Source organism: Gasterosteus aculeatus, chromosome 4, assembly GCF_964276395.1.
Source record: "Gasterosteus aculeatus chromosome 4, fGasAcu3.hap1.1, whole genome shotgun sequence".
Classification (NCBI taxonomy): domain Eukaryota; kingdom Metazoa; phylum Chordata; class Actinopteri; order Perciformes; family Gasterosteidae; genus Gasterosteus; species Gasterosteus aculeatus.
The window spans coordinates 17,611,671-17,637,177 of record NC_135691.1 but is presented as its reverse complement, the minus strand read 5'-3'; positions in this window follow the sequence as shown (position 1 = coordinate 17,637,177).

The following is a 25,507-nucleotide window of genomic DNA, read 5'->3' as shown; positions in this document are numbered from 1 at the left end:
TTTCAAACGGCCAGACTCTGATTCCACTTCTGTCTTTCTTGCAGTAGGGGCATATATTCCCGGATCCAACGCTTCCAAACAAATCCGAAATGTACTGAGCTTGTCTCCAGCGCCGCTTCACATACATGTCAGAAGATTTGAAAAGTCCCGGTGGTAAAGCTGGTTGCCCATTCAGAAGAAGATGGTTGGGAGTGAGCACTTCCAAGTCATTTGGGTCGTCAGACAGCTGACTATGCGTATCATACGTTCCCAAACTCCGCCATGATGAGATCCAGCCGGAGGATTGAAGCTCCATTTAACTCCTGCTGAATGTAAAGCTCCTTGAATGTGCTCATGATTCATCTCACCAACAGCCTGACGTAGTTCTCTCTCAGCTCCAATAAAATTAGTTCCATTGTCTGATCTGATGTGAATGACTTGACCTCTCCTGCTGATAAAGCATCGTATTGCATTAATGCAAGCGTCAGTTTCCAACGAGTCCTGTCTCTTGAAGGGCAGTATCTCTCTTCCTGTAGAGTTGCAGAGGATTTCATAATGTCCATAAACTTTGTCTTCTCTAGACACTCCTTTGTCCTGTGAAGGCAGTTCATTAAAATCATGCTTATACTGATTGTTTAGCAAGACTTCCAAATTAGACACTGAAATTTGATTCACCACAACAGAGGAAAGCTTCCTTTCATCATTAATGCAGATTCCATTTAGCCCATTGATAACGCAGCCCAACACTGTTCTTACAGCGTATGGACCGTATCCACAGCTGTTCACCACTTCCCATGGTTCCAGTAACCAGCGTTGGTTCCTATCAATAGGTCCACATTGGCCTTTATGAAAGAGATGTGCACCTTGGACAAATCAGCAGCAGTGACAATGTTGTCTGGAGTGACTGGCATCTCCCTCTGTGTGAGAACTTCCGGCAAAGGGTAAAAACTTGTTAGTTATTGTGCAGATACTGCAAGATCTGCGACCTCCATTCCAGACACAGCAAAAGTGGGAACAACCCTTTCCTGTCCCATCGTTTTCAAAAGAAAATTTGTTCTTTTTCCTGTTACGTTCAATCGCTGCATAAGTTGTTCAGAGCAAAATGGGGCCGTGCTCGCAGGATCCAAAAATGCATATGTATGAATGATTGCATTTCCTTTTGTAGATTTGACCTGTACCGGGACAATGGAGAGAATGCAACGGTCATTACCGGCCCCTGTGCATCCACACACCTGGGAAGAAGTTGATAGATTTTCTTCAGGTGGCTCCCAATTACGTTACAACTCAACATTGGTCTTTGGAATATGACGTGCTGTGGGATGTTCTTGATCACAAACCTCACAGACCAAGCGTTTCTTACTGTCACGGCTTATATGTCCAACCTTTAAACACCCAAAGCATATTCCCCTTTCCTTTAGGAACCGGATCTTTTCTTGGCTTTTTACGTTGGAACTGTTGGCAATTCTCCAAGAGGTGAGTACGTGTACAGCAAGAACAACACAAAACGTCCTGTCTCTTTGCATTGCTTGTGTGAGCATTTTCATCAGATGGCAAAACTACTTCCTTTCCCTCTCAATGTTTGCATTTTGAATTTGTTACAGGGTTTTGAAGCAGTGACATTCTGTGGTCCAGGTAGGTCAATATTCCCAAAAATGGGAGCAGAAAGAACCCTCACTTGTTTTTCCAGAAATTCAACAACGTCCACAAAATGCGCCCTTTGATTGTATTTTTCCATTATATCGTGGACAACAGCTCTCCACCTTTCACGATATTTATATGGCAATTTACTAACCACTGTTTTCATATTGCTTGGCATGTCCATTGCCTGCATATGGGGAAGCTCCTCCATCACATTACAGCACCCACGTAGAAACAACCCGTAGGCTTGCAAAGATTTAACATCTTCTTACTTTACTGCAGGCCAGGTTAAAGTCTTTTCAATATATGCATTAGCAATCTTGTACTCGTTACCGAAATGTTCCTGGAGCAAAGCTTTGGCTACAATGAAGCCACGTTCCAGATCCATGTGTCCACAACTTTTCACTAGTTCCCTTGGTTGTCCTCTGGTGAACTGTTCCAAGTAGTACAAGCAGTCGGCCTTACTTGCTTTGTCCTCCACACCTTGTTGAAATTATTTTATGAAGGCTTTGTATTGGAATGGATCTCCCTCAAAGACAGGTATGTCACGTGGGGGCAGAGAAAGCAGGCATTATTGGTTCACCAAAGAGGCTGAGATTTAATTTTGTTTGCACATAATTCTCACAATATCACCAAGCTGAGTCTGATCGTTTTGTCCATGGTTCAAGTGTTGTCTCCTGGGTTGTGTCACCCACGCAGGTGTCTGATCATGCAGCAATCCTTGTGAGGTTTCCACCAATGACAATTTTTTATTGTCGTCTCTTGTTGGCTTATCCATTGAATGCTTTGTGTTTTACAGGCTGCAGGCTCATACTGCTTGGCCAGTGGGTTAAGCATTTGTGGTGCCGGTCTCCTTCTTTCCTTTTCAAAATAAGAGTTCATACCATCGGTTGGTGCCTGAGAGAGCCTTTGTCCATCCATAGCTTGAAACACTGCCAACATAGCATCAGATGCAGCAAGTTCTGTCTCCAAGTCAAGCTGTTCCTTTTTCCTTTTTATTTTTTGCTCTTGTTCTTCCAGTGCGTGTCGTTCCTTTAAAGCTGCCATTCGAGCCATGACTGCAGCCTTTTTTGCTGCCACCTTTATTTTTACAGAGGAAGCAGTGCTTGACCTGTGGCTTGAGAGACTTTCGTTTGAATTTTTACCCACATTAGAAACACTGTCGTTTGGATTTATATCATCATTTCCAACACATTTATCACCATTATTCTCAGTTTCAGACATCTGATTTTCATTAGATTGCACCCACATTTCAACTTCCTCGATAAATTCATCATTGAACATCATTTTTGCCTTGAACCATGTTTCATGCCTTTCTTTTTCCTCCTGTGGCAACAAACCCATTAAAGAATCATGCAAACATCGTATTTCATCACACAGTTCAATAAACCCACGTAGAGAACATTTTACCTCAGACAATTGAATGCTTTGCATAAAGTCTTGTATTGATGTCTTTAAAGCACTTGCTTGGTTTAGTTTAACCTTTCTAACATTTTGTATTTGGTCGAGTTTGTTTGCGAGCTCTTTAACGGAAAGTTGGCTTGTCCGTGTGTCGCTGCTGACGGCGGCCACAGAGTCCGCAACTGGCGAACCGGCACCCGACAATGTGTCCACATAAGTCCTCGCAACAAAAATCTAACTTCAAACTCCAGCAGTTTGTCGATCATTCAAGCAGTTTTAGACTTTGAATGTAGAGGCTAAGCCTACACGAGTCATGTTTTGGGGGGAATCATAGAGAGACAGCTGGTAGGCCCCTTCAGGGTCCCTGACGGTGTGAAAATTACCTCTAGAAAGTATGTAGAGTTTCTGACTGATGACTCAAAAAAGAAAAGGCAATTCAATTTGTGTCGGATCCTGTTTGCTTATATTTCCTTTTGCAGACACAGAAAAAGTGGCAAACTACATTTAAAGCTTCATCGAGTAGCTTCCATTTTATGCTGATTTTGTCAGCCCCTTTGGTCAAAAGTCACACTCATTTTACTGTAGTAAGGCAATTCAAATAGCTTCACATAAAAACATTAAAACATCAGGCTAAAAAAAGTTGCAGTTCAGTTCATGAAATTAACAGTAAAACGCATCCATCCTTGAATCTGCTTTTATTAAAAGCAGCAGCAAACAGAAAAAAATGTTAGTCTGCGAGTCGCAAGAAACCTGCAGCTTTCTAGGATTTTCTTCCAGATATGTGGAGCAGAAGGACTGAATGCTGCTTCTCTGTGGTTCACTTGCTTGTCTTTTGTCTTCCAATTGCACTAAAGGATGGACAGTTCTCATGTGCCTGTGCAGGTTGTTTGTGGAGCCAGCTCGATAGGAGATTTTAGTCTTGCAGACTCTACATTCTGCCTTAGATGGGTCAAATGCGGCTTGAGAGAAAAACAAAAAAACAAAGCGGCTCCCAATCAGGAGCCGGCTCCCGTCGTTCACGTCAAAGAGCGGCTCTTAGAGGCGTTTTGTTCGCGACTGACACATCACTACTAAAAGGTGGCAACCCTACCTAAACCTCTCACTTTAACAGCAAATAGCCGAATTAAAAAGTAAATTCTTTGTTTGACAGGAAGCCAGTTTAAAGACCTCAGAACTGCTGTGATCCACTTCCTTGGTATTAGTGAGGACTCGAGCTGCAGCGTTCTAACTGACAGACCTGTGATTACACCGTTACAACAGTAGTCTGGTCTACTTTAAATAAATGCATGGACATGTACAGTATGTTTAAAATCTTGTTGAGACATAATCCTTTATGTTTTTCAGGTAATAATGGTTTTTAAACCATTAGTGACTGCATTTTGTCATGTATGAAACTATTTATTCCACTAGTATATCACTAATAGTGTTCAATACATTACATTGGAATAGTTATTAAACAAGGGGTGTCAAACTATTTTTAGGTTGGGGCCACATACTGCCCTGGCTGTACCAGTGAAGTCATAGGCAAAAGGTCCGTACGACGGGGGAGGGGGGGTTGCAGATGGTCCGGTCAACGAGGTGGGGGGCTGTGCGCGGATGGTCTGGACGACCGAACAATCGCACGCACTCACTCAGTGAGTATTTCTCAGCATTTCTGTCACTTTCACTCGGCGGGCCGAGCTGGACCCTCTGACGGGCCGTATTTTTGATGCCTCAAACCATCCATCAAAGAGCAAAAGCTTTTAGAAGCCCCAGGAGAGTGCTCATTGATGTCTCATACTAGTGTTGTTTGGCCCCGAGTATCCACTTTTAATGGTAAACTGGTATGGTGAAGGGACATTTTACAACTATCTTTAGTCAAACGATTTCTGTTGTCTGACTGTGGTACACTGAGGGTTTTACCGGAGATAAGTGAGCAGCATATCTGCAAACTGTCTTCTTTCTTTAGATATATCGTTTGGGTGTTTTAGCCAAAGTAGCGCTGAGCTACAAATGTTTCAAATAGCTACGTCTTCCATTTCATATGAGTTATGATATTTGGTTATTCAGTTGGGTGTTTTTGAGTTGTGTAGAGTACAGTATGTAGGAAGGCTGTAAGTAGCCATGGGTATACCCACACCCCTCTCTCTCACACACACACACACACAATTACAGGCTTTGAGTAATGCCCCTACCTTCCTGCACTCCATCACACACACACACACACACACACACACACACACACACACAAAGGCTATTAGAGGTCCCTACCTGCGCTGAACTTCAGAAATGATTGATAGAGCTTTCACTGCGCCACACAGTCTGTTTAGTCAAACAGATTGCCCTGCACGTTTGTGCACGCTGCTCAAGTGTTTGTTTTCCTGTGGGTTTTTTCCTAATGGCTACTGCAGTCTATGCAATTTTAAGATGGTGGACATGGTTTCAAAAGTGCGTGTTTCCACTGCGCATGGGCATAGTGTGTGTTCACGTATGTGTGTAATCCCATTTGTTCTCCTTCTTTCTTTGGGACTCTATGTTCAATGGTTAAAGTTGCAATGTAAAATTTGAATGACTTTTTGCAACACTGACTTCAGGGTGCATTCTAAGAAATGGAATTACCATGTTGTTTACATTGTGTAACTTTATATAGAAAATTAGAATCGTAATTGAGATTTCAAGCTACAAAACAGAGCCAATTAAAACTAATGTAACAGACTCACTGGCATCTCTTGTGTGTCGACCGCAAACTCGACTTGAGCGGAGTCGCAATATTTGGTGTCAAAACACCGTGCCGCTGCGGCGCGATAGCCTATCAGCGCCGAGATGCTCCCCGTTGTCACTGCCGACTTGCAGACACCGGTATCCCGAGTTCCTTTTTGGCATCCAGGAAAGATCTTGCACTTTTAACAAACAGCATACAACCATATGTGCCTTAGTACAACATTCGATCACTGCACTGAATATAGTACAATAAAGTGTAGGGTAATTGTATTGTTAGACGACACACTGATAAATAACATTTCTTAATATTTAGGCGTGTGGCTCTTAAAAGAGCCGTTTGGTTGTGTTTGGGCATACAAAGTCTCTCCATGGGACAGTTCCCTCGTTATGGAAGTATGATGCGAAGGCGGTGAAGTCTGGTGCCCGAGCCAAGCCAACGAGCTATCAAACGGGCTAAGGGCAATCACCATGTACCGCTGGAAGCGGCAGTCATCCAGACACACTTCCTGGAGGAGTCTGTGAAATTCAAGCTGTGAGCGGCGACAGATGATGTCAAACCCAATGGCCGGCTTTGCCAATAGCAGACCTAAGGGGCGCTGTCCAAGACCCAAGCTCTTGCTTGAGCTATGGGCATTTGGCGACCCCTCCTCCTCTGCCACCCAGGTCACCTCGAACCAGAACTTCAGGCTGCCTCAGCTCTTCCTCCACATCTGTTGATTACCAGAATACTGGTGTTACACCTAACCTACACCTTGCTCCCAAACCTAACCAATCCCCCAACCTTGTTCCCAGGATTAACCGTATGTCAGAACCGATCGGGAGGCAGGACTCAGACGCAGAGCAGGTTGATTTGTATGAAATAAACTTTCACCCCGAGTACGAAACAAAATCCAAAAACTAAGGACGCTACAAAGTGCGAAACAAAATCCAAAAAACTAAGGACGCTCCAAAAAGGAGGAAAATACAAAATACGAAACAAAATCCAAAAACTAAGGACGCTCCAAAAGGAGGAAAATACAAAATACGAAACAAAATCCAAAAACTAAGGACGCTCCAAAAGGAGGAAAACAGCTACTATCAAAAACTAATCTGAGGCCCGACACGGGAACAAAAAAGAGCTCTAAAGAAAAATCACTCACACAAGGTAACACGGTAATCACGAGACAAGACAAACTATGGCTATGGACACTGCTGGTATAACAACATAGGTTGACACACTGGCACAAGACAAAGAGAGATGCAGGCTATGAAAACACATGGGGAGTAAAGGGGAACAGGTGGACACAATCAGGAATCAGGGGGGGACAAGGAACCTGAAATGAGAGGAGAGTTAAACTTCAAAATGAAAAAGGAAGTCACGAAAACCGACGTGGAGACAGGACAAAGATGCAACTAGACAGGGTTTCTCCTACGGTGTCACACCTATTTCCAACACACTACTTACCTCCATCCTCAAAGCCACTCGGTATCCTTCTGCAGTAGAATTGGAGCAGGCACTTACCAATACAAAGATTCACAACCTGGGCTTCTGACCCAATTTCAGACTCAATTTTTCACACAATTCAGAATCAACCATTGAACCAAAGACCACCTACCTGGACCTAGCTGAATGACCATCCCGTACCTAAACACAAAAGAAAAAACATTTAACCTGCAATTAAAAGAATACATACCAGAGTATAATTTGCCACTCAATGAAAGTGTGGGAACCATCCAGAGAGGAGAAAACCCCTCGAGTCCAGAGACTCCTTCCTCCCAAGATGGGGAACGTAACCATCATAAAACCCACCTTTTATCCAGGCATTGGTTGCTGGACTTTGGATCCTCAAAGTCCACAAGTAGTGTCTTATTATATCACACAATTATAAATCGAAATGAGCTTAAAGCCACAATAATTTCAAAGTTCCTTTTTGTGTAGACATCAATGAAATGTGTGTTATTTTTGCAAAGCACCATCCGATCTGTTTTGCAGTAATCACATTTTATGTGCTAACATTTACATACATTTTTTGTTTCCAGCTTGACCCCAGTATTTTCTTGACACTCATCTGGACCATAATAACCTTGATCATTTTGTGGCTGTTCTGGTGCCATTCTGAGCTGATGTACAAATTATTATCTTTATTATTGATGTTGCTTAGTATCATGCATTTTCATCATGCACTTAGAAAATACTTGTTAAAGTAAAATATCGTGAAAAGCAGAAATACTTCAAAGGTTGTTGAGAGTGATTTCCAGCAGTTCCACCAATCCGGTTAAGCATGTTTTGAAACTGAACAATAAATATTGAATTTGGAATTTGCAACCTGATAACCACTAATAAAAACATTTTTGTGTACAGTCATTGCAAAATTTGCCCTGACTGCTGATGCGGAGATCATTTACACTGACTCGTTTGGGACCGAAGTGGACCTGTAAATCTTTTCAGACCGGCTTAAAAAAGGGACTTGTTCAAGGTCCATGTGAATGATTGTACGTGATTAGTGCATATTTGTTCTACTTTGTGATAGCTGTAATAGCTGTTGGAACATGTTCTGCTGATTAAGGTGACTTTAACAAATCTTTGTTTTTAAAGATTCTGAAGATGCCATTTCTTCTGAAACATCGTACCTCTTAGATGCCTCCACTGTCCCCTTAGATGACAGTCCATGTGAGACTGCAAGGAAAAAGTGTAGAACAGATGACCAGTCTCAAAAAGAAATGGTGAAAAATGTAAGCTGTTTTAGAAAATGTTGACTGATAAGTGTTCATTGTTGAAATGGATATGCTTTTGTGTTTTATACATAGACTGTCAAGGTGCCTTGCCCTTCCTCAGGTGTCTCCTGTCGATTGTCTCCACCTGTTCCCTCACCTCCCTCATGGATACTTATTGTCTGCGTCTCCCTTTGTCCTGTGCCAGTGTGTCTTGTAGTTGTGCATGTCCACACCCGTGTTAGTATTGTGTTGTGAAAGGATCGTTGTATTTTGGTATTATTAGATATATGAAATTATTGGAATAAATCTCCTGCAGTCAAACCTCTCTGCGTCCTTGTCCTCCTCCCCGGCTCCGGCCTGACTGACATAGACGGTCAATGAAGTTCATCAGAGAAAGCCTGGCGAGAAGATTATAAAAGAGTACCATAAAACAAAGTCACTGACAGATCCAACCAGGAGGCAGCTTGTGAATACCTTAGTTGCTGACATGGTGGAGGTGCATGGGTATGTTTCAAGAGAGTTTGACAGTAAAATTACTCTTAGATCCCCTAATATACTTTGTTTAATATCTGCTACAATTATTTCAGACGGATCCCTTATCAGGCTGTACGATTTGTATGTACAGCCTGAGTATGCTCAAGGCATTGTGGCCTTATTCCCATATCTCGAAGACCCAATGTCAAAGCATGGATATGTAAGTTTAGTATTTTGAACTAAATTGACGTTTTCCTTTTTTTTTGCCTACATGCCAGTTTTGAAAGTACTGATATTGCTTTCCCCTAGAGGAGAACTTTTATGATCCAGCATCAGGATCTGGGTACATCGCATGGCGTCTTAAAACTGTTCAACGAAGTCAATCTGATCGGTCAAGGTCTGTGGTGGCCGTGGAAGAATACAGTGGTGGTCCAAAGGCTGCAAGGGACTGCACGGCATCTACCTCACAACAATCAATCAAACAAGACTGTGAAATCTATGATTAAGCATTCATCTGATAAAGCCCTAGTCTTGGACAAAATGGAGGCTACTTTTGAACACAGACAGAAACTTGTTCATGATCCCGACAAGTCTGTATCTATTCTGGACATCTTCCCACGATTTATTGACATACCCGGCCTGGTGAGTTTACAAATGCGTAGAATAATATCTAATGAGGGTTCATGTAAAGACATGCCCTGCCATGCCAAATTTGCTGTCATGTTAATGTTTGTGCCTACATGTTTGATTACATTAGTGTAACTTTGGACATTACATAAGTGCTTGGGTTCTGTTTGAAGTGTGCAAATTCATGGGAAGCGTGGTGAACCAAAAGTATTTGTTTGATACTAGATTGAGCAGGATTTTTTGATGCTTTTTGGAGAGGAGACATCTGGGATGTTCTTGTCCAAATGTCCCACATTTTTTTGCGACCACACGTCACTGAAGAGGCCAAAGAGCTTGTGCCAACTCTCCATGTCGAAGAGCTCCTTAGTTCTGCCCAAGGCAACGGCGGTGGTAAATTTAGTTAATTACATTTTTTTTTAAATTCAGTCTTTAACTCCTGGTTCATACTTTGTGCCATTACTGTGATGCCCCACACGTATGAGTAGGGTCGTCTTCTTCTTCTTCTGGTTATGATTGGCGATTGGCAACCAACTTTTGGAGCATTACCGCCACCATCTGGACTGGAGTGTGATTCAGGAGGTCGTCCTACACTTTCCTAAATCCTTACAAATAACCCAGTTATCTTCAAAAAGGAAAACAAAAAATGAAACCAAATTTCACCAGATTCTTTTTTCAGTAACTCATAAATTTAATGTCATCTGTTTTTTACCAAGTTGTGAAATCAGTCTTTGTCTGACTTGATGATATTTGGGGCAATACATTATTACATGCTCTATGGTCTCTTGACTTTTCTTGAATTTTCACACATTCCATCAACGTGCTTTTTCATTATAAATAATGTTCCATTTACTCTTGTATGTCCTAGTCTCATTCTGGACACCATATCTTCTTCTTGCTTACTTCTGTATGTATTCCTGCTCTTCCCCACTTTTCCTTGAATTCTATACAGGTGCCTCCCAGATTGTTCATTATCCCACATAAAATGCCATTTTGCATTTGTTTTAGCTTTACTTATACTTTTGAATTCAGCTTTACTATATTTAATATTCACCTCTATATCAGGCAGCTCTGCTGCTTTCTTCGCACACTTATCTGCCAGTTCATTACCTCCTACACCTATATGGGCTGGTACCCATATAAATGTAGTACTAGTCCCGGAGTTAACCAGATTGTTAACCAGCTGCAGCATGTCATATACTATATCCTGTCTAAACTCAGAAGGCAGAAGTCTAAGGCTTGTCAAAGCTGAGCTGGAGTCTGATGCAATGGCAGCTTGCTTAGGTCTGTTGCGCTCTACCCACAGCAAGGCCATCCATATTGCTAACAGTTCTGCTGTGTATACAGCTAGATCATCATTAATTCTTCTAGAAAACTTAAACTTAAGTAATATCAGTGGCTTAACCCATTTCAGTAAATCATTTTCACAAAAAAAAATCTGTTTTGCATGAATTTTTGACTATTAATACAGGCAGAATATTGTTAGCGACGCAATACTTTTATAATCCATTATGCACAATTTAACATCTTTAGTTCTTAGTGAAGTTGTCGACCATGACTCATTTCAGCTTGCCAACTATAGCCATCACGACCAGTTCAAAGGGATCAGTCACTGTAGATTGCAGAAGTTCCCGGGGGACCGTGTTGGATTGTATGCTGACCTTCATGTGTTTATACTGAAGTTAGTGAAAGTCCTTTTTTTCTGGCAGGCATCAAACTGGCCAATTTGTGAACACTGAGATGTTGTACATTTACATATTACCAAAAGGGCTGTTGAAGAATGGCATCAATTGTCTTGTCTCCTCCACAGTGAGCCCCAATATCACATGAAACTCCAAAAAGAGTGTGAGAAATGGTTTTGGTTTCCTGTAGCGTTAGTACGACAGCAAGATGTTATCACTGCTCGTGTTGGAAACTAGCTTAGCCAACTTAACTGTTGCATGACTAGTGGTTGAAATTATAGTATGCGTTTTACATATATATATTAGGGCTGTCAATAGATTACAAAAAAATAACTAATTAATCGCACATTTTGATTAATGGTGATTAATAAATGTTGTGTTACTTTACAATGTTGTTTTTAATGAATGTAATGAGTAATCACTTTAGACACTGCGGTGCAACTATTGTTATTTTAAACACAAAACTACACACATTTGATCACACAACTCCCCATAAAACGGCTGTGTTTGAAGTTCCAACATCTCCAACATTTACCCAGAACGTTTTCAAACCTCTTTTAGGGACACAGTGGTGATCCACTGCAGATTGTCTGCCGCGCAGGGTAATGTTGGGATAGCACATTTCATTGATCAAAGCAACATGCTAGTCAAACTTTGAATAAAGTCTATTTTAATCAGGGGGTCAAAATAAAAGGAACACTTGCAAGATCCAGATGTGTAAATATCCATTTATATGTTGCTGGTTGACATAAAATGAAGGTGGCACACTGTCTTGAATAAAAAGCAATTTAAGGATGATCATCCCTTTGGAATTATGATGTAATGGTTCTAAACCTCTACCCGATCATAGTACAATGTTAAAATTCTCTCTTCAAAAGATTATTTTGATAAAAGGCTTTGTGAGATTTGCATTTTGTCATCTACCAAAACTATTTATTCCACTTGTATAAAACTAATAGTGTTCACTACATCTCATACATAGGTTTAGCTAAAACAAATAAACAAAATCGTCAAAACAAAATGGCCTGTCAGTATAACTGTGCGATGAGTTGGCCGATTAGTGTGATTTTCGCCCCATTGGAATTGTCAGTATCTATAGAATTGAGCCAGAGTCAAGCTGGTGGTAACGGAACCTTTCATCAAAGAACAGAAGCTTCTAAAAGCTCCAAGACAGGTCAAACTGGACACACAGGAATTTTGCTGCTAACATACACTTTTTATTGCAAACTGCTTGGAAATCAGTGTATACTTGAAATTCAAGACTAAACACTTTTTCAGCTGCAGGAGAAAGAGGTTTGCACTTGTAGGACTGTGGTGGCGGGCGAGGTTTGGCTCGGCTACAGAGGGGGCGGAGAAGGGAGTGGCTCAGGGAACGGTGCCAGGTGGAGGCAGTTGGCCTCAGCTGAGCCGATTGCACACTAACTGTTTGTATTGTCGTTTTAAAATGCAGTAGCGGAGAGCGGGAGGAGAGGTCGACGGCGAGAGAGCGAGACGCCGGGAGAGCTCGATTCTGCATAAAGAAACCAAAATAAACATATTGCATCTGTACCTGCTGTGTCGTGCCGACTCTGTACGCCCCCCCCCCAAGAATCCGCACCGCCACAAGGACAAAGTGATAAAAACAAGAAAAGGACAATTTTAGCTAGGAAGTATTAATGAAGCAAAAACATATTGTATAATACATAACCTTTTTAACATGAAGCTATTACCGCTCGCAATCTTTCTGTATTCCAGCTGTCTCGATTGCTTCTCTTTCACTGTCTTATTTTTACGGCACATTGGCAGGCCCTTTTAAATCATTTTGAAAATGAGTAGATTGGCTTAGTGGCAATCTTATTAAAAACCTCCTCATCCTAATTCAGTAATATGTTTAAGGCTCGTGAGCCGTCCATTGAGTTGAACTGGGCCGTCAATTATCCCTTTCATGTGAAAGCATGACTGACACAAACGCATGCATACACTTTGAACTGTCAGCTGTCCATTCATCAAAAACCTTAACTGGTACGCTAATAGAACCACCACACACACACACGCCACAAAAACATGAGGATTTAATAAGGCTGGATTATGTATTGAATACCATGATGCATTGCCACAGGCAGACAAGTAAAACATCAACCTCCTACCAAATGGAGGGCTGCTGTCCTCAGCTGGCTACGAGCTCTCACTTAAGGCACTCAAAAAATGTAAATTTTACACCTTTTATATGTTATAAGTATTACCGCATTGGCAAAATTTCAACTGTACAAAGCCATCGGTCTGACTTTTTTTGATGTTACAATCGTTAGGAGTTACTCATGTACTTCCCTGGTATCAATGGTTAATGGTGCTATTTACCAGATTGGAAGCATACAGCACGATGTTCATTCACTACATTGTTGTCAAATTACAGTCATCGTAAATTCCTCATAAAGGCCGCCAAGCTTTAGGGCGGATTTACTGTGATTGACAGGTCTCTGCCATTACCAGAGACAGTGGGCCTCATAACGCTTTGGCCCCCACTTCAGGCGTATTTGGTTCGTAATGTGTGAGTAAAAGCATGGCGAGGTGTGTACAAACAAACCGCACTCAGGTAATAGTGCAGACTGCTTGTTGTGGAAACTGCAAACGTAGTGTTAGCACCGCCACGGCCAACCCGCATAAAGCGCACAATGTGATACTTTAGACTACGTTGTATTTACGAAACCTGCAGCTCATCAGTTAATCAGCACCTTTCTCTGCCTACTTTACCGCACATCGCGAGCATTTAAACGTGCAAATGAAAGGACCTCCTTCTCTCTTTCAATCATGGATCAGCCAAAGTCAAATCAGCAAAAACAAAACTCAGTGACAAAAAAGTTGATGTGTTCTTTCAGTGGTGGGGAAATTTACGTATTGACTAGTGTTACGTGTAATGCTATGTCTTGCTGTGAATGTGTGTGTGTGTGTGTGTGTGCATATGTGTGTTTTCGATGTCTGTGAGTCCTAGGTTTACTGGGATGATGGTATCCTAATGCGTAAGTGGGTTTCTTCTGGTGTGGAATACTACTGACCAGATTGTTGTCCCTTCTAGTTACCGGTCGCAGATACTGAGCTTAGCTCATGACAATGTTCTGTCTGGTAACCTTGGAATAACGAAAAGTAATTACCGCATTTTGAGGCTTTTTTTGGCCTTGTTTTAATCTCTTAGGACCTGCCGTCCACATGCGTGGACATAACATTTTAGGTTGTCTATACCATACTACGTAATTCTGCTTAAGTGGGGCCTGATGTCCACATACAAGGCTAATTACTCTGCAATCTAGTGGTGTCAGAAGAGTAAAACACATTAAGCCTAGTTTATGCTTCTGCGTTTTCCGAGCGACGCAGACGCAAGCCCCCCTTGCGTGTCCCTTGCGTGCCTTTTCTTGCGTCCTTGCATGTGTCGAGCCATTTTTCTAGGCTTGCGTCGCTTTCGACGCATGCCTCCTGCAGCGCACAAGGCTGCGATTGGTCTGCTAACTGCATCCTTTACGGAGTCTCACATTTCCGCTTTCATAGCCCGATACCGCCATTATTAAAACGAAGAATGTTTACGAGAGAACGGATCAGAGAAGAACTTTTGTCGGAAGAAATGCGTCAATATGACCACTTCTACAAGCCGCAGGTTGTATAAGCGGGTTGGATTCATGGAGTGAGATCGCCGCAAACGCCGGTTTGCCAGTCGAGAAGTGCACAAAGTTGTGGAGGAAAATACCGGACAAATGTGTCCACGGTGAAAAGCAGCAGTGGCGATGCACGGGGCAATAAAGTCTATGATAAATAAATAAACAAATAAATAAATAGACGTGACTCTCTAGGTCGTCTTCAACAAAAACACGTTACTCCACCTGTTGTTCTGGCGGTGAATTGCTCTGCAACACACGCAAGACTTTTAGAACCATGAATTGAAACGAGTGCGCCGACGCAACAACACAGAAGCATGCGCCAGCCTTTACAGGTCAAATTCAAGATGTCAAGGAACACCCAGGGAATTTCGGATGGCCACTCCCGACCCAACCGTCGACCAGGTACAAATACTAAACAAATTTCGTGGCTGATTCTTGTGCAGATATGCATACAAGTGTTGTATGTTTGCCATGGCATGTAAATTTGGTAAAAGTTAGTGACAGTAACGATCTACTATGCCGCTAAACATGATGTCCACATACAGGGACCGAGGAATTTAGCTAAAATGCTAACAACAAAATGTGAGTGATGTGAAAAATGTGATTTCACAGTTCTTCAGACAAGAAACTGAAACGATATGTGACTATCTCACGACCAAGTATTATCCGTGAATACAACTCCCAAGATGGGTGGGGTTGACTCGGTCGACTGAATGATTATCGAATTATCGAATGAACATCCGCACTAAAAAGTGGACACTGCGGATGCTAATGCACTTCATGGATCTGGCATTGGCCACTGGCAGCTGGCAGCTGGCTACTGTATCGCAAAGATCTTGCTGTATGTGGTACACAAAAGAAGACAATCATGCAGTTCCTTGAGTTCCGCATGGAACCCCTTTTCACACATAGGTGTGAACATGTTCATACAGAAAAAAGGGCATTCCTAGTTTGAAATAGTAATAGTTTTGGACTGTATTGTTATTGTTGATGAAAATGGTTTTGGAAATATAAAATATTTCTTGCAATGTTTTGTTTTTAAATTGCCATGTTGTCACAGAAATGTCACAGAAATAAGATGTCTTCCTGCAACTGTTTGCAGCACTTCAAACGAGCCGTAGTGTTGATGTGACTGTGCTGAAGGGTGCATAATATTTTTTCTAGTTTTGTCTTTGCACTGTTTGTTCAAAACATGTTCATATGTGTTTTGAATTAATGCAAAAGCTGTCAAGAAAAAACAGCTGTGTTCAGGTTGGTAAATAAAGAGTAGAACACTTTATTTCACAATGATGACTTTTGTATTCTATGGGAATTTGGACCGAGTGTACACATATGTGGACATCATTTTTCTTAAAAACTACATCATGTCAAATGATGATGCTTAGTTTGTATACTAATCAGGTCCCAGTAAGCCCAAATAGCAAAGAGAAATTAAAAATGCACACCAAATAAGAGCTTGGGTCTTAGTTAAAGGTGATGTGGCTAAGTATTGTCGATCTTGTCACTTGTGTCAAATGGTTGGGAAGCCAAATCAGGTTATTTCCTCAGCTCCACTCATTCCTATACCAGTGATGGGAGAGCGATTTGAGAGACTCTTTCTTGATTGTGTTGGCCCATTGCACAGTTTTCATTTCACAGATGAAGGCATACTATGATGCGCAGTTTCCAACCTGGAGATGTTGTACTGGCGTTTCTTCATGTTTATAGGTCCTTACGCGATAGAAAATAAACTGAATGAAACAAATTATGTCATTCGTACCCCAGAAAGGAGACGGAAGACTCGGGTGTGCCATGTGAACATACTGAAGCAGTATGTGACAAGGCCTAGTGAAGTCAATACCTCCCCATCAATTGAGGCGTCACCTGTAGCTTTAACTTTCACCTCAGAGTGGCATGTTTGTACATGAACTTAAAAGGTATGACTTCAATTTCCCGCTTGAAGCTTTTGCAGTCTAATAATACTTTATAATAGTAATTTCTTTGAGAGTTCTTCATGCATAAATATCGCCCTGTATACAAACTCTAAACCATCATTGCTCCTGGATCACAACTTACTTTTACAGTAAACTGCATTCCAACATGTGCTATAAACAGGTGCAGTAAACTGCAATGGTTTTCCCGTGTGCGGAAGTCCACTTTAGTTAGCTTCCACAGGGCCAGATGGCAAAAAAGAAAACACAATTATTCAGACCATTACCTCGGCTAATCATGGCACTAAACCCAATACACCCAATCCACACACACTCTCACATGCATATAACTTCATTAGCTTCAGACATCTATGTCCAAAATCAGCAACTCACATTTAATATATATGATGTGCATCTGCAGCTATAAATATGCTGTCTGTGGATGTATGACATACAGGTATATTCACGTGTAGATGAAGCAAAGCTTTTTTTCAGCACACTGCATTAAGGGGTATTTTTCAAAAGGTGTGTTTGAGGAGGGGCAGGTTGTCACTCATCTGTAGTAGCCTTGCTCAACACTGAGAACAACAATACTTACAAATGTATGGGTAATACAGGTGGGAGGGGCCTTCGCTGCAGGACCCATGCCTCAAATTTTACAATAAGAATCCAGCCCCTGTGTATTGTGAGATGCATGTAATGGTAAAATATGTTTAATATGTTCAAATAACATTTGTCTTGTGCTCAACCCGTGTCTCAAGTGTCCGTATTTGATCCTGACGTTCAAAGAGCAGCATGATACAAAATGTTAGTATGCAGCTGTGTCTGAAGAAGGGAGTTAACTTGCTCTCACAGGCGCTCGAACAAAAGGAACAGTGTGTGTCCTACCCTCATCTTCACCTGGGTTCTTATCTCAACCTGATTTGCAGCTTCTCGTACCCGGCACTGGCCTTCACATGTGTATAAATACTCAGCGTTTTTACTGCTCGGAGACGCCATATACAGCAAGCGCTGAAATACGTGCTTGTGTATTTGACCTCCTGCTAGCAAGCAGTAGTTGGAGCCAGATATATCTGCGGAGAATTGCTCATGTAATCTTTTTCTCTTCTAAATAAATGTTAACTTTTTTACTTTAATTGATCAACGTGTCGCGATCCTTCTCATCAACTAACTCAGGGGGATTGGAGATCCCGACGGTATCCGGTCAATATTAACGCATTCATTTTTACAATTATTATAGCTGAGATTAATGCAATTAAATATTTTAACGCAGTTAACTCAACTCTGGTGTGCATTCACCCGTGACCCCTGAAATCAGTCACTCGTAAAGAGGTAGATGTTAGGCTACTTCCATTTCAAAATCTAACCTGCGTGGCACAGTCTCAAGAGGCCCACCACTGTTGCCCGAAAAGACAGTCATTTGGAAAATGTCCTTGCTAAATGTCGGGAGATTGTTGGCACTTCAAACGTCAAACGATGGAGAGTTCAGAGCACAGAAAACAGCACGAGGACAGCATGAAGGATTGCTAATTCAAGATGTTCCACCCGGTGTAATTCTGACTTGGAGATGATCGAATGTGTTACTTTCATTACTGCAGATGGCCTCTCCTCTCCTTATTCTGTAACAGATACACGTCCACTGGCTCACTCTAAACCAGGGGTGTCAAAATAATTTTAGGCCACTTTTATCCCAGGTGCGCCAGACCAGTAAAATCATAGGGGGGGGTTAAGGCCACGAGGGAAGGAGAGGGGCGGGGGGTGATGGGATGTTACAGCCGACGAAGGTGGGCGCACGTCTAGAGAAAAAGTCTAACGCAGGGATGCGTTACACTTGATTTCCCTCCCCCCCTTTCAGCAGCTTCCAATTTCCCAGGCCGTTCACCCGAAAAAACGAGTAGTAGCGGTAACCAAGCAGAACAACATTGCTTGCATACCATGAGCACAAAGCAAATCGTTAAGTTGCACGTTCTAAAATCCTGCTCAGTTTTGGTATATTTAGCATACTTGACGACTAAACATTACAATATTTACGGTAATTGGCTATGTTCCAAGACAGTCCAAATGAATTAGACTTCTCTCTGATGTAGGCGTCGGTCTCTCTTGGAGAGCCGCCCAAACGCCAGCTGAGCTAATTCATTAGGACTTGCCATCTTGTCTTGCTGCGTGAAGTGACTGAAAGACCGTGCTTTCCATATGCAAAATATTGTTATTACATGTAGACTGCAAAATTTAACATTTAAAATGATATTTAACATTTAGATTCTAAACCTACAGTTTTAAAAAGTAGGATGGAAGCCAGAGCCTTCAGTTATCAAGCTCCTCTTTTGTGAAACCAGCTTCCATTTTCAATCCGGGGGGCAGATTCGGTGAGCTCATTTAAGATAAAGCTTCAACTTTCCTCTTTGATATTGTCTATAGTTAGGGCTGGCTCAGGTTAGCTGCACCAGCCCTTAGTTAAGCTGCTATAGGCCTAGACTACCGGGGGACTTAGGACACACCAAGCTCCTCTCTCACTCTCTCTCCTTCTACAATAATCCATGTTTTATTAATGCACATCACTAATTCAGCTTCCCAGAGGTGCTTTCCCGCTTCGCAGGTCTCCTTAGATCGTAGTTCCGCCTGGACCCCAGTCCTGACTCCTGACTGCTTCTAACAGCATTGATATTCCCATTTCTATTACTTTGTTTCTTCCAAGGAGTATTTGTTCCATGGATCATATAGCTGGACCCTGTTCCTGCCGCTTACCTGGGCACTGTTGACAACTGCTGCTGCTATCTGGCTTACTATTCGCAATTATTTGAATCATTTCTGTGATAGGAATGTAATATACATCTTTTACATTGTTAATTCTGTACACATGACATCCATTGTAGTCTGTCCAGCCCAGGAGAGGGATCCCTCCTCTTACGTTGTCCCCAAGTTCTCTTCCTTTTTTCACCATGGAAGGGTTTTTATTTTTTCCTGTGGCGATGTGTGGGTTTCAGAACAGACGATGTCGTATGGGTACAGAATGCAAAGCCCTATTTGAAATTTGCGATTTTGGGCTATACAAAATGAAATTAATTGTACTATTGCAAACAATGTCTAAAATGGCTCAAAATGTTTCACGTGTCACTGCCTTGTACTGTTTTTTTAATGTAATTTCCTTTTAACATTAGTTGCAACCCATTTGGTTTAATTTGCCACTGCTGAGAAAAATGAAGAAAAAGATCAATATACTGCAACTGACTAATATATCACCCTTGGAACTTGCAGCGAGTTATCTTTCACAACCTCATTTAAATCTGCTACTGCACACTTCTTTTAAAGGGCAGGACTGGCATATTGTAACGCTTCAACCAATTAGGACAGGGGAAGGAAAGCACTTCTAAGCTGCAGGCATTCAGTGTGAAGTATGCTGGTAGACATTAAGAACATGGTGCCAAGCTCAGTGAACCTTCAAATGAAATGCAGTGTTTTGGGATTTTTATTTTCAATCTTTACCAAAGCTTTCTTCGGGGTCTATTTTTCAATAATCCGCTGCTCAATGTTGGTGACAAAATGACACTCTCTATTCTGGGTAATCTCCCAAATGTCGGCCAACTGCTGTTTTCCAGTACCCAAGTGATACACCATGTATGTACAGGTCACCCTTTTCATTTTCCTTTCCCTGGATCGTCTTGTCACATTCCCTCCACTTTGAATTATTAAAACCCTTTGTTCCCTTATGTGAAATGATTGGGTTTTTGTTGGCGAAGAGGTGATTGAATTGAAACGAGCCCTGGTGCGACTGCTTTTATACTGAAACAAATCAGTGTATTGTCACACCATCTGCCATTTTATTTTGCAGGTTTGTACGGATATTTTTCTGTGGTAATGACGTAGGTGTCAGGAACTTTAACTGCTGAAAGTGCTAATTGTATTGTATCTTCATTCAATTTTTTTATATTATCCTTCTCTTTCACGCCCCCTTTCAACTCCTTCGTACTTTCAGCTATAAAAATAAAAATGTTTAGCTCATTCAAGAGAAGGGTGCTATGACTTTTCAGCTTTCTACCTATTATGCTTGAATTTAAATAATATCAATAATCATTAATATTTCAACATGGTTTTCCAATGGAGTTAATTTTCTAATCCTCAACTTTCACATTTTTCTGCTTCGCCAAGCTACCTTACATCCATGACATCCTCAGGCTAATTGTTAAGAAGACTAGATATTGCTTGAAGAACTAACTTCAGCTCGTCTGAAAAAGTCAAATGGCTTAAATATTTATCAAATTCAATTTTGTTTTTGTTTTTCCTCTGCCGTTGTTGCCTGTTGCTGAGGTGAAATGCTTTCTGGGATATTTGGCTCTCACAAGAATGGACAAGTCTGCTCCAATGCATTCTCTGCAAAATAATGACGTTTTACGAGTCCAGAGAAAAACGCATTTTGAGAAAGGGACATTGTTGGTTGTTTGGTTTGGTGGCTTTCTTGCAGGGACGGCAATTTGAAATTTGTAAAATGGCAGGACATTTTCCGCTTCTAAAACTGTATTTCTATGTACCAATTTGTTATGTGAAGACAATCATTATTTATGCGCTGGGTGAGTCAACCTTGGGTAAATTTCATTGACAATTTTGAAGAAAGACTTTTCCTGCATTTCTTTCACAGCAAAATACAAAACTAGCTGGGTTTAGTAAAATAAGTTTGCCTTAAAATAAGTAGCCTACATTTGTTAGAAATAATTATGGGACGCAACAGGGATTTGTGTCTTAAACCATCATGTCAAACCAGCTGATGGCACTGAATAAGCAGAACCTTATGAGCATACATACTGCTATGACTTGAAAGCAAAACACTGTCCTACAAAAATAGAGAAGAAAAATCAAGTTTCACCACGTTCTACTACCTGATATCATATTTTATTCTCCACCACCAGTTAAGAATACTTCATACAAGTTGAACTAACTCTCAGATGACTAAAAACAAGATAAGGTTAAGGATTCTGGATGCTGGGTTTCTCCCCTGTGATGCACACAGCTCAAGCTACTTCAAAACGTCATGTTTTATGCATCAGAGTCTGGATAACAAACAAGATCTAAAGTGCGGAAAAAAACACCTAAGAAACAGAACGTGGAAATGAGAGGAGCTGGTAGAAACCCGCAAGAGGACAGAAATCAACACTGCAAGCCTCCCAGACTTACAAGAGAGAGAACAAACTTCTTTTAGAGCGTTCCGTCAGAGCCGTGCTGAGGGAGGGTCCCTAGAAAGGTGATAGACTAGCTTCTGTCTTCCTCCTCCTACCTGCCTCTCACTCCTAATTAATAAGTAATTAATGGACTGCATTTCAAAAGTACATTGTGATATTTATAAACTGCTCGTTCCTCTCTCAATGAGAGCAAAACACTCGACAAAATCACGAGTCTCCGAAATGATGGAATGAGCTCTCTGATGACATCAGCACCGCAGAGAGCCTTCACATCTTCCGCCGCAAACTAAAGACACACCTCTTCACTCCACCTTGACTAAAAAGACTAACAAATAGTAGCACTTGAATTGTACTTATAATGGCTCTTATCTTTAGCAAGTTGTACATCGGCTTATTTGATGAAATTGCACTTTCTTGTTCTTCTGTGTCTGTATTCTTATAGTTGAAATGCCCTTATTGTAAGTCGCTTTGGATAAAAGAGTCAGCTAACTGACATGAAATGTAATATTTATTATCCCCTGCCGCCACAAACACTATATAAGAGGTAGACGTCGCCATAGTGATTTGGCCCATTGCTGCCCATTGACTGTCATTTTGAAGTTTAGCGAAATGGTTAAAATGTTTTTTGGTTGTATGACTATCTCAGCTTAAAATTGTATTGCATATCTCAGCCTGATTATTGCCATTCACTTTGCTTGAGTTATGCTAATGACACATCCTCTCGTTGCTACTGAGGATGGACAATTATAATGTAAAAGCAGTTGAACTTTTCCATTTAAAATAAAGAAAACTACCCCTTCACAGCCATTTCTAACCACTATACCTTGAACTCTGTGGAAAACGTAACGGGATCAAGGAAAGATGGTTAGAAGAATTCATGGGGAGGTAGGATTCGAAAACCACGGTGTTTAGGGAATTCCACTTTCACTAAGCTGCGTAGTTATGACACAACGAAAGACGCTGCAAGTGCAGCGGCGAAATTACAATTTCTCCCAAGATGCACTAGAGAGAATAGCATCTGTGTCTATATAAACAACAGGTGGTGGTCGTAGTATCCAGCGTAACCTCTGTGGAGAACTGTGTGCCCACAAAACGCTGTAGGATGTACCCAAGCCAAAAACTCTGGATTAACTGTGAAGTTCGAGCCACGCTATGTGCCCTCTCCTCTGCATTTGTCTCATGCAACGCTGAGGATTACAGGAAGGCTAGATATGATCTGAGAAGAGCTAAGAGAGAGTACAGACTGAAGTTGGAGAGATTCTGCTTCACTGCAGATTCCCGACGCATGTGCCAAGGCCAGCAACACATCACAGCATACCAACAGGGTAGCAAGGGGGTTACAACCGGTACACTGCCAGATGAGCGCAATGCCTTCTATGTCCGCTTCGAGGCCGTCAACAACCAACGGGAAGAGCTTTTGTTTCTGAGGGGAACAAACTCACAGAAAGCATCCGGGCCTGCTCCTCAGAGCTGGCTGACACCTTCAAGTCCACCACCATTGTGCCCTGCCTGAATGACTATGGTCCCGTTGTACGCACCCCAACAGTGATGAATTGTTTCGAGAGGATGGTCATGACCCACATCAAGAAATAATCCCAGACACCGTGGACGTTTACATATCACCAGAACCAGTCTACTGACGATGCACAACTATGTGAGAGTCTTCTTAATAAACTTCACTTCAGCTTTCAATAGTCATTCCACACAAACTCCTCACTCTGGGTCTGACACCTGCCCTCTGCAACTGGGTGCTGAACTTCCTCTCAGGCAGAACCCAATCAGTCAAAGTTAGCAATCGCACCTCCAACACAAGAAATATTTGACAAATTGAATCCACCTTATATCTCCCAGCTGGCCTGGGAACGCCTCTGTATTCCATCAGATGGAAAATGTTGTTGGTAAGAGGGATGTCTGTGTCAACCTGATGGGCGAATTGACACAGTGGAGGAAAATAAATGGAGTAAGTAATTTCCCCTAAACTCATGGACGTCACCAATTCCTTTAGTCTTTTCTTTTAGAAAACGTTCACAAATTTTATCAAATACTTTTGAAATGCCTGATAGTATAGGAGTATTAGCCAATGTTGACATAATTAATGGCATGTTGTAGAGCTTGTAAAGCAACAAGTCACAGAGTTTCAGTTACCATTCCCCAAAATGTTAAGCTACTTCTGCCCTCGGACATAAAGTAAAAGTGGTTTGTGGCACGTCCACACGTAATAATTCCTATTCAAAGTATACTTAAGACTCTTCTATAGCTCTATAATTAGTGCTTAGCAAACATGTTACATATTCCTATGATATTACAGAATCCTATGACATTAAAGTGACTTTATGCTTGAAGTGTGACGAATTGGGAATTATTCCCCATTCGCCCCCCCACACACACACACGTATATTTTGTTTGATTCTAAAAAGGTTCAAGCCAGAACTAATTCATGTTTTATGAATAATTTAAAGCATTTCACATAAGCCTTAGTGTCTTAAGTGGATTGGATTGGTGTGTGTGTGTCTACTGTACAGGTGTTTGTGTGTGGGGGTGGTACTAGAATACATTTCTATCAGTGTTGTCTATAACAAATGGGATTTTGGCAAATCTGAAGGTCAAATCGAATAACAAACAGCTCTTCTCAGCACCGGCCCCCCTTCTTGCATGAATCCATAACAAGCTGTACGGCGAGCAAGTCCAGCTTGTGGCATCTCTCTAATAGTGCAATCTATTCACCCTCATAAATAATGTAGGCGAAAGACTCCATTCCATTGCAGCACCAAAACGTGCTTTCAAGGCCATTCCTCAGCTGAGTAAAAAGAAGATAATATTGGATATTTACAAAGAGATAACGTTTAATATTTCTTTAATTGTCCTCTAGGAGGGGGCTTTTTTCTGAGAACCATTTGCAGATGTACGGTAATAACAGCTTAATAGCTTTTTTCTTGGGGTGGCAGTCCTCAAAAATGGAAGAGAATAATAAAGTCCTCGGTTCCATGGGCTGTTGTCAGCAGTGACTTAATGCACAAAAGGATTAAATCCACCAGCCGCCGTGTATGCACAAAACAGGAAGGCAAAAGGTCAGGCATCCGGGAGGGTTCGCCCCGACAATTGTGCGTGCATTGTCCCGGTAACTCTCTTGCATCAGTTAGTGTAGCTACTACGAGGATGTCAGCTATGAGAGTAGGCAAGTGAGTGTGACAATGAGTCTGAGGTTATTATTAATAAAACGGCTATAAACATAGCTATACCGTGTGTCTGTCCAGTTTATTTGTGTTTTAAATTAACCCTACAACTCTTTAAATACCCAGGAGAAGCCCCAGAATTGGAGGAATATCTAGTGAAACTTTAACAGGGGCACCAATGATGTCTTCTCTGAGCTGTACCACCACTGGGTTGGCTACTACATAGTTTGGGGACAGACAGACTTGCCAGAGTCCTCTGAATGAAATGTCTTGTAGTTTGTAGATGCCATGAGGAGTTGGTCCAAGGAGGTAAAAGTGTTATTTTAGTGAAGTTAGCTATGTACTGACATTAAAAATATATTTCCAGTTATAGAATATTATGTATACATGAGAAACTGTTTGCTTGCATGTTCATCATATGCACTTTTAAGGCGA